This window comes from Triticum urartu, chromosome 2A (genome assembly GCF_056163025.1).
Source record: "Triticum urartu cultivar PI428250 chromosome 2A, HENAU_Tu73, whole genome shotgun sequence".
Taxonomy (NCBI): Eukaryota; Viridiplantae; Streptophyta; class Magnoliopsida; order Poales; family Poaceae; genus Triticum; species Triticum urartu.
Genome location: NC_141874.1, coordinates 508860802 through 508874466, shown reverse-complemented (window position 1 = coordinate 508874466; position 13665 = coordinate 508860802).

Below are 13665 nucleotides of genomic sequence, written 5' to 3'. Positions count from 1 at the left end.
GTAGTTGACTCGCTTTTCCTCAATCAAAGTTTGCCTTTGGTGTTCCTTACCGATTTGATTCCCTCGCCTCTCACTGCACTTTTTCGGCTCGAATTTGCTCGTGTTCTCTCTCCCGCATGCCTCGCAAGGGGGCTAGGCAGGTGCCCTCGCGAGCATTTTTCTCCTTTCCGCCTTCTCGCGAGCCACCCTCGTTCGAGCCCAAAGGTTGGCGCACCTCTCCTAGTCCGTGCCCCTCGGGTACCACGACACAAAGCGCCAGGTCAGGGCCAGGATGAACGGCAAATCTTTTAACGCACTTCCTAATGAGTTTTTCGCAGTTCCTGAGCGAATGCAGGACACCGAGGCAAGATGAATGCGAGGAAATAAACGCTTAGCGGGGAAGAGGACGTCCTAAGTATACCAGGTTATGTTATCCTTGCGCAAAATAATGACACAGCACGAGAATAGCACGCATACTGATATAACCAAGGAACCATAGTTCAATACACGCCCATCCTGGGCCCATGCTGGTTTCATTCTTGATGCAGGAAAAGAGCAAAACAAAAGTAGCGTTGCAGCGATCCACGAGGACAGGCACCTAACACTACCCCGAGCCTAGCAAGATCCTTCCTCACGCTTCACAGAGGTGCGGCGACGAGACGACCCACCGCCGCCTTCAAGACGGGCGCGGAGGCGTGGCGGCTGGGCATAGTCGCCACTGCTGGAGCTGTAGCCGGAGGAAGAGCCGCCATAGCTGGATGAGACACGATAGCCGGGGAGGGCGGGCTCGCCCTCGTCCTCGTCACGACCGTCCCCAAGGCCGAGTACCTCCTCACTGTCGTTCGCCTCAGGGCAGCACCCGGCGCGGCGACCATCTTCCCCAAACACCCTCACATAAAGGGTCGACCCACCATCGTACCTGAAGTGGAGGGTGCACCGCCTGCTCAGGCCACATGCGCGGGCGAATGTCTGCCAGCTGATACGTCTCCGTCGTATCTGCTTTTCCAAACACTTTTGCCCTTGTTTTGGACTCTAACTTGCGTGATTTGAATGTAACTGACCCGGACTGACGCTGTTTTTGCATAATTGCTATGGTGTTATTTATGTGTAGAAACAAAAGTTCTCGAATGACCTGAAACTTCACGGAACATCTATTTGCAAATAATAAAAAATCCTTGCAAAAGATTAAGACCAGGGGGACCACCACCTGTCCACGAGGGTGGGGGGGCGCCTGCCCCCCTAGGGTGCGCCCCCTACCTCGTGGGTCCCCTGGAGCTCCTCCGACCTCAACTCCAACTCTATATATTTGGTTTTGGGGAGAAAAAAATCAGAGAGAAGGATTCATCGCGTTTTACGATACGGAGCCGCCGCCAAGCCCTGAAACCTCTCGGGAGGGCTGATCTGGAGTCCGTTCGGGGCTCTGGAGAGGGCAATCCATCGCCGTCGTCATCATCAACCATCCTCCATCACCAATTTCATGATGCTCACTGTCGTGCGTGAGTAATTCCATCATAGGCTTGCTGGACGGTGATGGGTTGGATGAGATCTATCATGTAATCGAGTTAGTTTTGTTAGGGTTTGATCCCTAGTATCCACTATGTTATGAGATTGATGTTGCTATGACTTTTCTATGCTTAATGCTTGTCACTAGGGCCCGAGTGCCATGATTTTAGATCTGAACCTATTATGTTTTCATCAATATATGAGAGTTCTTAATCCTATCTTGCAAGTCTATAGTCACCTGTTATGTGTTATGATCCGTTAACCCGGAAGTGACAATAATCGGGATACTTACCGGTGATGACCATAGTTTGAGGAGTTCATGTATTCACTATGTGCTAATGCTTTGTTCTGGTACTCTATTAAAAGGATGCCTTAAAATCCCTTAGTTTCCATTAGGACCCCGCTGCCACGGGAGGGTAGGACAAAAGATGTCATGCAAGTTCTTTTCCATAAGCACGTATGACTATATTCGAAATACATGCCTACATTACATTGATGAATTGGAGCTAGTTCTGTGTCACCCTAGGTTATGACTGTTACATGATGAACCGCATCCGGCATAATTCTCCCTCACCGATCCATTGCCTACGAACTTTCCATATATTGTTCTCCGCTTATTTACTTTTCCGTTGCTATTGCTATCATCACTACAAAATACCAAAAACATTACTTTTGCTACCGTTACCTTTTGCTACCGTTACCACTACTATCATATTACTTTGCTACTAAATACTTTGCTATAAATATTAAGTTTGTAGGTGTGGTTGAATTGACAACTCAACTGCTAATACTTGAGAATATTCTTTGGCTCCCCTTGTGTCAAATCAACAAATTTGGGTTGAATACTCTACCCTCGAAAACTATTGCGATCCCCTATACTTGTGGGTTATCAAGACTATTTTCTGGCGCCGTTGCCGGGGAGCATAGCTCTATTCTTTGAGTCACTTGGGATTTATATCCGTTTATCATTATGAAGAACTTAAGAGATCCGAAAACCAAGATTTATCCCTCAACTACGAGGGGAGGTAAGGAACTGCCATCTAGCTCTGCACTTGATTCACCTTCTGTTTTGAGTAAGCTTGCGACACCTAAACCTGCTTCTGTTATTCGTTCTAATATGTCGCATGTTATTGATGATGCGACTTCTGCTATGCATGATACTTATGATGAAACTACTTCTATGCTTGATACTACTGTGCCACTTGGTGAATTTCTTGATGAACAACTTGCTAGGGTTAGAGAGAATGAAAATATTGAATCTGATAATTTTGATGAAAGTGATGATGAACACTTGCCCATTATTCCTAAGGGTTATATTTTTGATAAAGAATCTTCTTTAGCTATTTTAGCTTGCAAAGATAGTTATGAACTTAAGAGGTTATTAGATAAATGGAACAAGCAATCTCTAAATGCTAGGATGAAACCTGACCCTACTTTTGCTACTTCACCTATCTTTGTTACTGATAAGGATTATGAATTCTCTATTGATCCTGATATAATTACTTTGGTTGAATCTGATCCTTTTCATGGCTATGAATCTGAAACTGTTGTGGCACATCTTACTAAATTAAATGATATAGCCACCCTGTTCACTAATGATGAGAGAACTCGTTACTTTTATATCCTTAAAATATTTCCATTCTCATTAAAAGGTGATGCTAAGATATGGTTTAATTCTCTCGATCCTGGTTGTGTGCGTAGTCCCCAGGATATGATTTATTACTTCTCTGCTAAATATTTCCCTGCTCATAAGAAACAAGCTGCTTTAAGGGATATATATAATTTTGTGCAAATTGAAGAAGAGAGTCTCCCACAAGATTGGGGGAGGCTTCTCCAATTACTTAATGCTTTGCCTGATCATCCTCTTAAGAAAAATGAAATACTTGATATCTTTTATAATGGACTAACCGATGCCTCCAGAGATTACCTGGATAGTTGTGCCGGTTCTGTTTTCAGGGAAAGAACACCGGATGAAGCTGAAATTCTATTGAATAATATGTTGACAAATGAAAATAATTGGACACTTCCTGAGCCAGCTCCTGAGCCTATTCCGAAACCAACTCCGAAGAAGAGGGGTATTCTATTTCTCAGTCCTGAAGATATGCAAGAGGCAAAGAAATCTATGAAAGAAAAAGGTATTAAAGCTGAAGATGTTAAGAATTTACCTCCTATTGAAGAAATACACGGTCTTAATTTACCGCATGTTGAAGAAACACATGATCTTAATCCATTACCTATTGAAGAAATACATGGTCTTGATAACCCGACACAGGTAGTAAAGGTAAATTCTCTCTATAGATATGATAAAGCTGAAATCCCATTTACTAAGTTTGCTAGCCCATGCTTAGATGAATTTGATAAATTTATGGCTAAGCAAGAAGATTTTAATGCTTATTTTGGTAGACAATTGAAATACAACTCAATATGCTTGAACACTTGGGTGATTGTATGGCTAATGTCAAAGGTGAACTTAAACTTATTAGTACACATGCTTCTATGGTTACCACTCAAGTAGAACAAGTACTTCAGGCTCAAAATGATTTAATCAATGAATTTAATAGTAAGAATAATGATAATGCTGTTAGAGTTATGACTAGAGGTGGTAGAATGACTCAGGAACCTTTGTATCCTGAAGGCCACCCTAGGAGAATTGAGCAAGATTCTCAGAGAAATAATATAGATGCACCTAGTCCTTCTAAAAGGAAGAAAAAGAAAAATGATAGGACTTTGCATGCTTCTACTGAACCTATTACTGATACACCTGAGAATCCAAATGATATTTCTATCTCTGATGCTGAAACACAAACTGGTAATGAACCTGAAACGAGTGATAATGTTAATGATAATGTTCATGTTGATGCTCAACCTAGGAATGACGATGATACAGAAATTGAACATGTTGTTGATCTTGATAACCCACAATCAAAGAATCAACGTTATGATAAGAAAGACTTTGTTGCTAGGAAACATGGTAAAGAAAGAGAACCATGGGTTCAGAAACCCATGCCCTTTCCTCCCAAACCATCCAAGAAAAAGGATGATGAGGATTTTGAGCGCTTTGCTGAAATGATTAGACCTATCTTTTTGCGTATGCGATTAACTGATATGCTTAAAATGAATCCTTATGCTAAGTACATGAAAGATATTGTTACAAATAAAAGAAAGATACCGGAAGCTGAAATTTCCACCATGCTTGCTAATTATACTTTTAAGGGTGGAATACCAAAGAAACCTGGAGATCCAGGAGTACCCACTATACCATGCTCCATTAAAAGAAATTATGTTAAAACTGCTTTATGTGATCTTGGAGCCGGTGTTAGTGTTATATCTCTCTCTTTATATCGTAGAATTGATTTGAATAAGTTGACACCTACTGAAATATCTTTGCAAATGGCTGATAAATCAACTACTATACCTGTCGGTATTTGTGAGGATGTGCCTGTTGTAGTTGCAAACGTTATTATTTTAACAGACTTTGTTATTCTTGATATTCCCGAGGATGATAGTATGTCTATTATTCTTGGAAGACCTTTTTTGAATACTGCAAGGGCTATTATTGATTGCACTAAAGGCAATGTCACTTTTCATGTTAATGGTAATGAGCATACGGTACACTTTCCGAGGAAAGAACCCTAAGTTCATAGTATCAACTCTATTGAAAAAATTCCATTGATTATTATTGGAGGTTTTGAATTTCCTCTACCTACTGTTAAAAAGAAATATGATATTCTTATTATTGGGGATGTGCATATCCCCGTTGAGGTAACATATTGTTATTCGAAATTTCTCTGGTTCCATGTTATTCGGAATGAGTTCGTTAACAAGACTTGATCAACCTTGTTAGTGGATTCCTTTGGATGAGCATGAGATGGATGAAACTAGAAGGCACAACCTTCTGTACCCTCTTTTTACTTTCTGTTATTTATATTGAATAAAGCAAAAAAAAGTATTTCTGTCTAATATCTTAATTATTCGTGCAATATAAAAATGCCCCGAAAATAGAAGTTCTCCAAATGCCCTGAAATTTAAATATGATTTTTTCTGAAATATTTGAGAATATTTGGCACTAAGAACACAGCAGGAGGAGCTGGCACCTGGCCACGAGGGTCAGGGGCGCGCCCTACCCCCTGGGCGCGCCCCCTGCCTCGTGGGCCCATGGTGGCCCTCCTCCACTTATTCCTGCACCCACACACTCCTTCTTCCTCCCATAAACACCAATATCCAGCTCAAACCCGAGTCCAAGCTCATTTTGCTGCCATTTTCGATCTCCTTGCTCAAAGCACCTCTCACAAAACTAATTGGGGAGATTGTTCCTTGGTATGTGACTCCTCCATTGGTCCAATTAGTTTTTGTTCTAGTGCTTTATTCATTTCAAATTTGTGCTGCCTAGGTGACCCTGTTCTTGAGCTTGCATGTCAAATTTATATGGTCAAAAGTAGTTTTGATGCATGATATAGGCTCTAGGCACTTGTAGGAGTGGTTGCTATCAATATTATTGAGTTTGGTTCATTTTTTATTTTGAAGTTACTAAAAATTTCAGAAATTTTTTAGAGGAAGAAATATGTTTAGGAAAATGTACCAAGGGGGCTCTTCAAGGAAGCAAGGACCCAAGCTTGCAATGCGTGATGCTGATGATGAGCCACCAAGAACCGCTCTAGTGCGTCCTTGTGAATGGCCTTCGGAAAACTTTATAGATCGAGCGGGAATTAAGGAAGAATTAAACGCATATTTGCGTAACGTTGATCTTGTGAGCTTCGAGGAAGAAAAATGCCGTCAGTACCACTATCTCACTAGTTCCTTTGTGAGGAGGTTTGAATTTTCATCTTCACGTAATTCTCCAACTATCATGTTTGATCTTTATGAAAATTCTTACACTATGGACTTAGAGGATTTTACCACTACTTGCAAACTTCCACAATGGGGTAGTATCAGGGAACCTCTCAAATCTGAATTTAGAGATTTTCTTGCTAGTATAACTGTGGGGGAATCTAGAGATATAACACAAGCTACCATATGGAGCATCCATTTTCCTGCTATACATTATTTTGCTCTCTTCATAGGTAGATGCACTAATGGTAAAGATGAAGCATGTCACATGTGTGTCCCTGACCTCATATTCTTAGGAGTGCTGTGTTGGGAGATAAATCTTATAATTTGGGAGCCATTGTTGCACGTAGGTTGCATCTGAATAGATTTAATGGAGATTTCTTTGGTGGAATTTATGCAACCCGCTTAGCTCATTTTCTTGGTGTAACTATACGTAATGATGATATTGAATTACCTCCTGCCTACCTAGACATTAATACTATGGTCCACCACCAGTTTGTCGAGAGGAATGAATCACCTCTCCAATATCATTTAATCTTTGACAGACGTCGTGTTGTCCATATTACTCTCCCTACTCCTGCCTTCTTTGATTATCAGGAAAAAGGAAGATATGTTATTACCAGAGAGGAGGCAGATGAGTACGAGAGGAGGGCGGAGGCCGCTCATCGCCACGCTGCAGCTCAGGAGGCGATAGCCGCTGCATCTCAGTACGACCCCAACTATTACTATGGATATCCGCCAGGCCAACCATGGCCATAGACCAACTTAGGCCAAAAGCCTAAGCTTGGGGGAGTACGTATTTCTCACCGACATTACATTTATGTTCACACACTCATTGCTAGATGTCGGTGCTCATACTTTTTCATTGTATCATCCACGCCAGTTTATTTTCCTTTTTATGCTCTCTTCTTGTGTGTTCAATAAACCTTAATAAAAACCAAAAAAATTAGTTGTAGCTTTTAATTAGTTTACTTTCGATGCTTGTAGTGGTAATCAAAATGAAAACCCAAAAAGATTTCATGTTCTTCTTTTGCTTGTTGGGAGCTTTCCGTGTAAATAGTTTTATTTATTTTCTTTTCTTTGGGGGTCGATAGGAGAAGACCATAATCAAATTGTTGAAGTGGCTCTTATATGCATTATTGTTGATCTGACAAAAGAGCCCATATTGCCTTGTCTTCTCCTATTTATTGAATGCTTGCAGATTCCAGCTTAGTCCAATGCCCATGCACTACTATTATTATCCACATCGTCCGGTCGTGCAAGTGAAAGGCAATTATGACGATATATGATGGACTGACTGAGATGAGAAAAGCTGGTATGAACTCGACCTCTCTTGTTTTTGTAAATATGATTAGTTCATCGTTCCTGATTCAGCCTATTATGGATAAACATGTTTGCAATGACAACTAGAGATCATAGTTTCTTGTGCCATGCTTGATTAGCTAGGAGCTTATAATGGTTTACCTTGTGTGCCAACATGCTATTAAAATGGTTGTGATGTGGTATGATAGGGTGGTATCCTCCTCTGAATGATTTAAGTGACTTGACTTGGCACATGTTCACGCATGTAGTTGAAACAAAATCAACATAGCCTTCACGATATTTATGTTCATGGTGGATTATATCCTACTCATGCTTGCATTCGATGTTGATTAATTCTAATGCATGTTCATGACTGTTGTCGCTCTCTGGCTGGTCGCTTCCCATCTTTTGCTAGCCTTCACTTGTACTAAGCGGGAATACTGCTTGTGCATCCAACTCCATAAACCCCAAAGTTATTCCATATGAGTCCACCATACCTACCTATATATGGTATCTACCTGCCATTCCAAGTAAATTTGTATGTGCCAAACTCTAAACCTTCAAATAAATATCCTGTTTTGTATGCTTGAATAGCTCATGTATCAACTAGGGCTATCCGTATCTTCCATGTTAGGCGGGTTATTATCAAGAGGAGTGGACACCGCTCCTCACTCACGAGAAAGTGGCTGGTCACCGGGATGCCTAGTCCCATGCTTTATGCAAATCAAATCAAAATAATTGCAAACAAAACTCCCCCTGGGACTCTTGTTAGTTGGAGGCACTCGTTGTTTCGAGCAAGCCATGGATTGATGCTTGTTGGTGGAGGGGGAGTATAAACTTTACCATTCTGTTTGGGAACCGCCTATAATGTGTGTAGCATGGAAGATATTGCCATCTCTTGGTTGTTATGTTGACAATGAAAGTATACTGCTCAAAATATTATTCACCTCTATTTCAAAACCGAGCTCTGGCACCTCTACAAATCCCTGCTTCCCTCTGCGAAGGGCCTATCTATTTACTTTCATATTGAGTCATCCTCCTCTTATTAAAAAGCACCAGTTGGAGAGCACCACTGTCATTTGCATTCATTACTGTAATTTACATTGAGTATGACTTAACTAGATCTCTTTTACCTTGAATTACAATGTCTAGTCAGTCCTTGATCTTTAAAGGTGCTCTGCATTTATGTTTTGCGGTCTCAGAAAGGGCTAGCGAGATACCATCCTGTTATATCATATTATGATTGTTTTGAGAAAGTGTTGTCATCCGATATTTATTATTATTGCTCGCTAGTTGATTATGCCATTGATATGAGTAAACATGAGACCTATGCGATATTGTGAATATGGTTAGTTTCTAATCTTTGCTAAAAAACTTGAATGCTTGCTTTACATATTTACAACAACAAGAGCAAATAGAGTTCGTAAAAGTTTTTCTTTATCACTTTCAGTTTATCAACTGAATTGCTTGAGGACAAGCAAAGGTTTAAGCTTGGGGGAGTTGATACGTCTCCGTCGTATCTACTTTTCCAAACACTTTTGCCCTTGTTTTGGACTCTAACTTGCATGATTTGAATGGAACTAACCCGGACTGACGATGTTTTCAGCAGAATTGCTATGGTGTTATTTATGTGCAGAAACAAAAGTTCTCGGAATGACCTGAAACTTCACGGAACATCTATTCGGAAGTAATAAAAAATCCTTGCAAAAGATGAAGACCAGGGGGCCCACCACCTGTCCACGAGGGTGGGGGGCGCGCCTGCCCCCCTACGGCATGCCCCCCTACATCATGGGCCCCCTGGAGCTCCTCCGACCTAAACTCCAACTCTATATATTTGGTTTCGGGGAGAAAAAAATCAGAGAGAAGGATTCATCGCATTTTACGATACGGAGCCGCCGCCAATCCCTAAAACCTCTCGGGAGGGCTGATCTGGAGTCCGTTCGGGGCTCCAGAGAGGGGAATTCATCGCCATCGTCATCATCAACCATCCTCCATCACCAATTTCATGATGCTCACCGCCGTACGTGAGTAATTCCATCGTAGGCTTGCTGGACGGTGATGGGTTGGATGAGATCTATCATGTAATCGAGTTAGTTTTGTTAGGGTTTGATCCCTAGTATCCACTATGTTCTGAGATTGATGTTGCTATGACTTTGCTATGCTTAATGCTTGTCACGAGGGCCTGAGTGTCATGATTTCAGATCTGAACCTATTATGTTGTCATCAATATATGAGAGTTCTTGATCATATCTTGCAAGTCTATAGTCACCTATTATGTGTTATGATCCATTAACCCCGAAGTGACAATAATCGGGATACTTACCGGTGATGACCATAGTTTGAGGAGTTCATGTATTCACTATGTGCTAATGCTTTGTTCCGGTACTCTATTAAAAGGAGGCCTTAATATCCCTTGGTTTCCATTAGGACCCCGCTGCCACGGGAGGGTAGGACAAAAGATGCCATGCAAGTTCTTTTCCATAAGCACGTATGACTATATTCGGAGTACATGCCTACATTACATTGTTGAATTGTAGCTAGTTCTGTGTCACCCTAGGTTATGACTGTTACATGATGAACCGCATCCGGCATAATTCTCCATCACCGATCCATTGCCTACAAGCTTTCCATATATTGTTCTCCACTTATTTACTTTTCCGTTGCTATTGCTATCATCACTACAAAATACCAAAGACATTACTTTTGCTACCGTTACCTTTTGCTACCATTACCTTTTGCTACCGTTACCACTACTATCATATTACTTTGCTACTCAATACTTTGCTGTAGATATTAAGTTTCCAGGTGTGGTTGAATTGACAACTCAACTGCTAATACTTGAGAATATTCTTTGGCTCCCCTTGTGTCGAATCAACAAATTTGGGTTGAATACTCTACCCTCGAAAACTGTTGCGATCCCCTATACTTGTGGGTTATCACCAGCCGCGGGCCAGGGCCATGTTGCCCGCAGCGGAAGTCTCAGCCGCAACCCAAGAGGCCTTGCTGCAGCAGCCATCTGCCTGCAGCCAGAGTCCGCTTGGACCAGAGGCCGGCGAAGAAGCGCGGGAGTTGGAGCCAGTTGCCGGCCGGGTTCTCTGACCAGACGACGAACTCCGGCGACACCTCCGCCGTGTGGAAGCACGGACAAGGAGGCCGCACCACCATGGCACGCTTCCCCTCATTAATTGGACCGCCATGGCTGGGATGACCCACTCCGCATGTCGTGGCGCTGTCTCGACAATGGGCCACGGCGGGGTCGCGGCATGTTTATGCGGGCGGCCGCGGCCGCGCTTGGGCGCCGGGGAGCTGGATCCCTCGCAAGGGGCTTTCCCCTTCTCGCTGGCGGAGAACTTCCTTCGTGGTGCCATGGGTATCACTGCAAGTGATGGAGCGAGGAGGAAGGAGCAAGCAAGCAAGGAAGAGGTGGGCAACGGGGGCTCCACCCCCCTCCCCATTTATAGCAAGGGAAGGCCAACCGGCGTCCCCCACGATCGCAGGTAATGATGGTTTTCCTTGCATGTCGCAGGGACCTGACAAGTCGAGCAGTTGCTGAGACAACATGGGGAAGCGGAGACGCCCACGTCCAATCAACCGTCACGCATCAACGGAGGCTGAAGGCTTTTGGGGCCCGCGGCGCTCCATACTTGGCCCTTGGCTTCGCCGTGAAGCCAAGCCCGAGCGCACCTTCGGCCCGGGGGCTATTGTCGGCGTCCTGGGAATGGGGGTCCCCAGACTTGCCTGCCTGCAGCCCGCGGCGTGGCTGAGCCTGCAGGCCGTACGACCCATCTTCACCAGCAAAGCATCCAAGACCATCCCGAGGGTCCAAGCCTCGCGAGGCGGACGACGCAAGACCTCCTCGGGAGTAGCCTAGCTAGGCAGGCTCACGAGGAGCGGAGATATCAAGGCAGGGCAAACCTCATGAGACCCTCGTGACGTGAGCCATGACGCACGGCACCAGGCAGGCGCCAACGCGCGCATCGTCCTTGTTTCCTCTTTGGTGCTAAGGAGGCCAGCGCAGGCGAAGAGTGCCAAGGCATCAGGCAAAGGTTGCTATATTGGTGCAACGAGACCAAGACCAGGAGGACGGCAAGATGGAGGTCATCATGGAGCCCAAGATGGTGTCGCCACTAGAGCCTTTAGCAGGCGAAGACCACTTTTGTCAGGATAGCTTGTACTAGCTGTCCCCCTTCGAATTAGCCCGCCATTGTTGGCTCCCTTCCCGCTCGATATTTGGGAAGAGGACCGGGGCTAGTATAAATCGAACTAGCCACCAGCTTAGAGAGGGGACGGATCATTCAGACCACCCACACACACACAAGCTCACCGAGCTCAAGAACACCTCAACCAGGAGGCTGTTCTTCCCCTGTACTGTTCATCACCAGCCCTAGAGGCAATCCACCACCACCACACTGGAGTAGGGTATTACACCACAACGGTGGCCCGAACCAGTATAATTCTTGTGTCTTTCTGTGTGCAAGTTCGTCGAGTTCATCCGCGAGATCTTAGTGAGTTAGGGCATCGATTGGTGGGAAGGAAAGACTTCGCGCGCACCCCACTGTTCGAACCTTAAGGGTTTGCCGGAACCCCACATCCGACACTGCTGTTGTGTATCCCGCATCAGTCACTCATGATTGGACACTTTTAACATGGCAGTTTGATAGTGGTTGCATCTTGCATTGATTTCTACGTTGTACTGCTTCTAATTTTTCGAATTGCCACTTATGACAAGACACTTTTAACTTGGTAGAGTAATATTGGTTGCATCTTTCATATGGTTTCTAGCTTGCATTACTTATATTTTCTTGAAAATCATTCTGCTTAGTTTACACATTGTAGCTATGAATATGTCATGCCGTCCTGTTTTTCTTACATATTCCATCCTCATACAGTTATCTTACATCAAAGTATTGCTTGTCTGTATCATGCATCAATGAGTTCTGAAGAGCGATTTTATTCTTTTGTGTTGTGGGTACGGCTTGACATGGCAAAGTCAAAAAAGAGCAAGGAAAATAATATAGTAGGGAGTGGTGTTACTCGTCGGGAGAAACAGAAAAGGATCCGCCGTCCAGATTCTGCTGGTACTTATAGTGCAGTAGAAGGTCCAAGTCCACCGGCTAAATCAACAAACACATTATCACCTACTCCACCAGCTGCATCATCCGCTTCAACTGTACTAGCATCTCAACGAGTTACTTGTTCGTTTGCTCCGGAACTAGCCAGTTCCAAGCTGCCTTCACACCTAAAACTACTTTCGAAGCACTGCTGACACAACAGGACTTAGCAAGATCAGATGAACCTCATGAGCATCAACACCAAGACAATACCTGACCGGGTCAAGTTGCAGTTGCATGCTCCTTTATATGTACTCTCACAGTTTGATGTACACTAACACTTTCCATATTCGTTGTTGAACTAGCACCACGGCGCAAGCGGAAATAGACATCAGGGATAATGCTTGATAGATTAACAAAATCTAAAGGAGGAAGAATGGAGATCCATTTTGAGGCAGGTTTAAAAAGGCCACGTGATGCTACAGAGTCAGCCAAGTTAGTATCAGAGGCAGCCGTTGCCGTTAGGTGTCATGCACGCATCCTCCCAATGTGGATTCGGTACAGGAATGAGAAAGACAATACCCAGTTTAACACCTTCCTTGACCATTTATCCGTAAGTAATGTTATTCATCGCAATTAGTAATATTGTCTTGCTCTGTCCCATACTTTCTAGCTTCCTCCTAATAAGACTCACATTCTTTTTTCAATAGATGGGGTTCAAGTTGGATCCGAAAGATGATGCAACTAAACAAGCATGCACTCATGTTTTTTAGTCTGCTCTGTGACAATATCAGTACCACCTTAGAAAATCTCACTTTGAAGGCAGGGCTAACAATGAAATCGCCCAAACATCTCCAGTGGAATATATTACAAATGAAGACTGGACAGCCCTCGTAAAACACTGGTCTGACCCAAAGTATCAGGTAGGCTATATGTATTTGATCAGACCACATATTGAAATTGTATTTATGTATGTGCCTTACAAGTGTATCTTCTTCTAGGC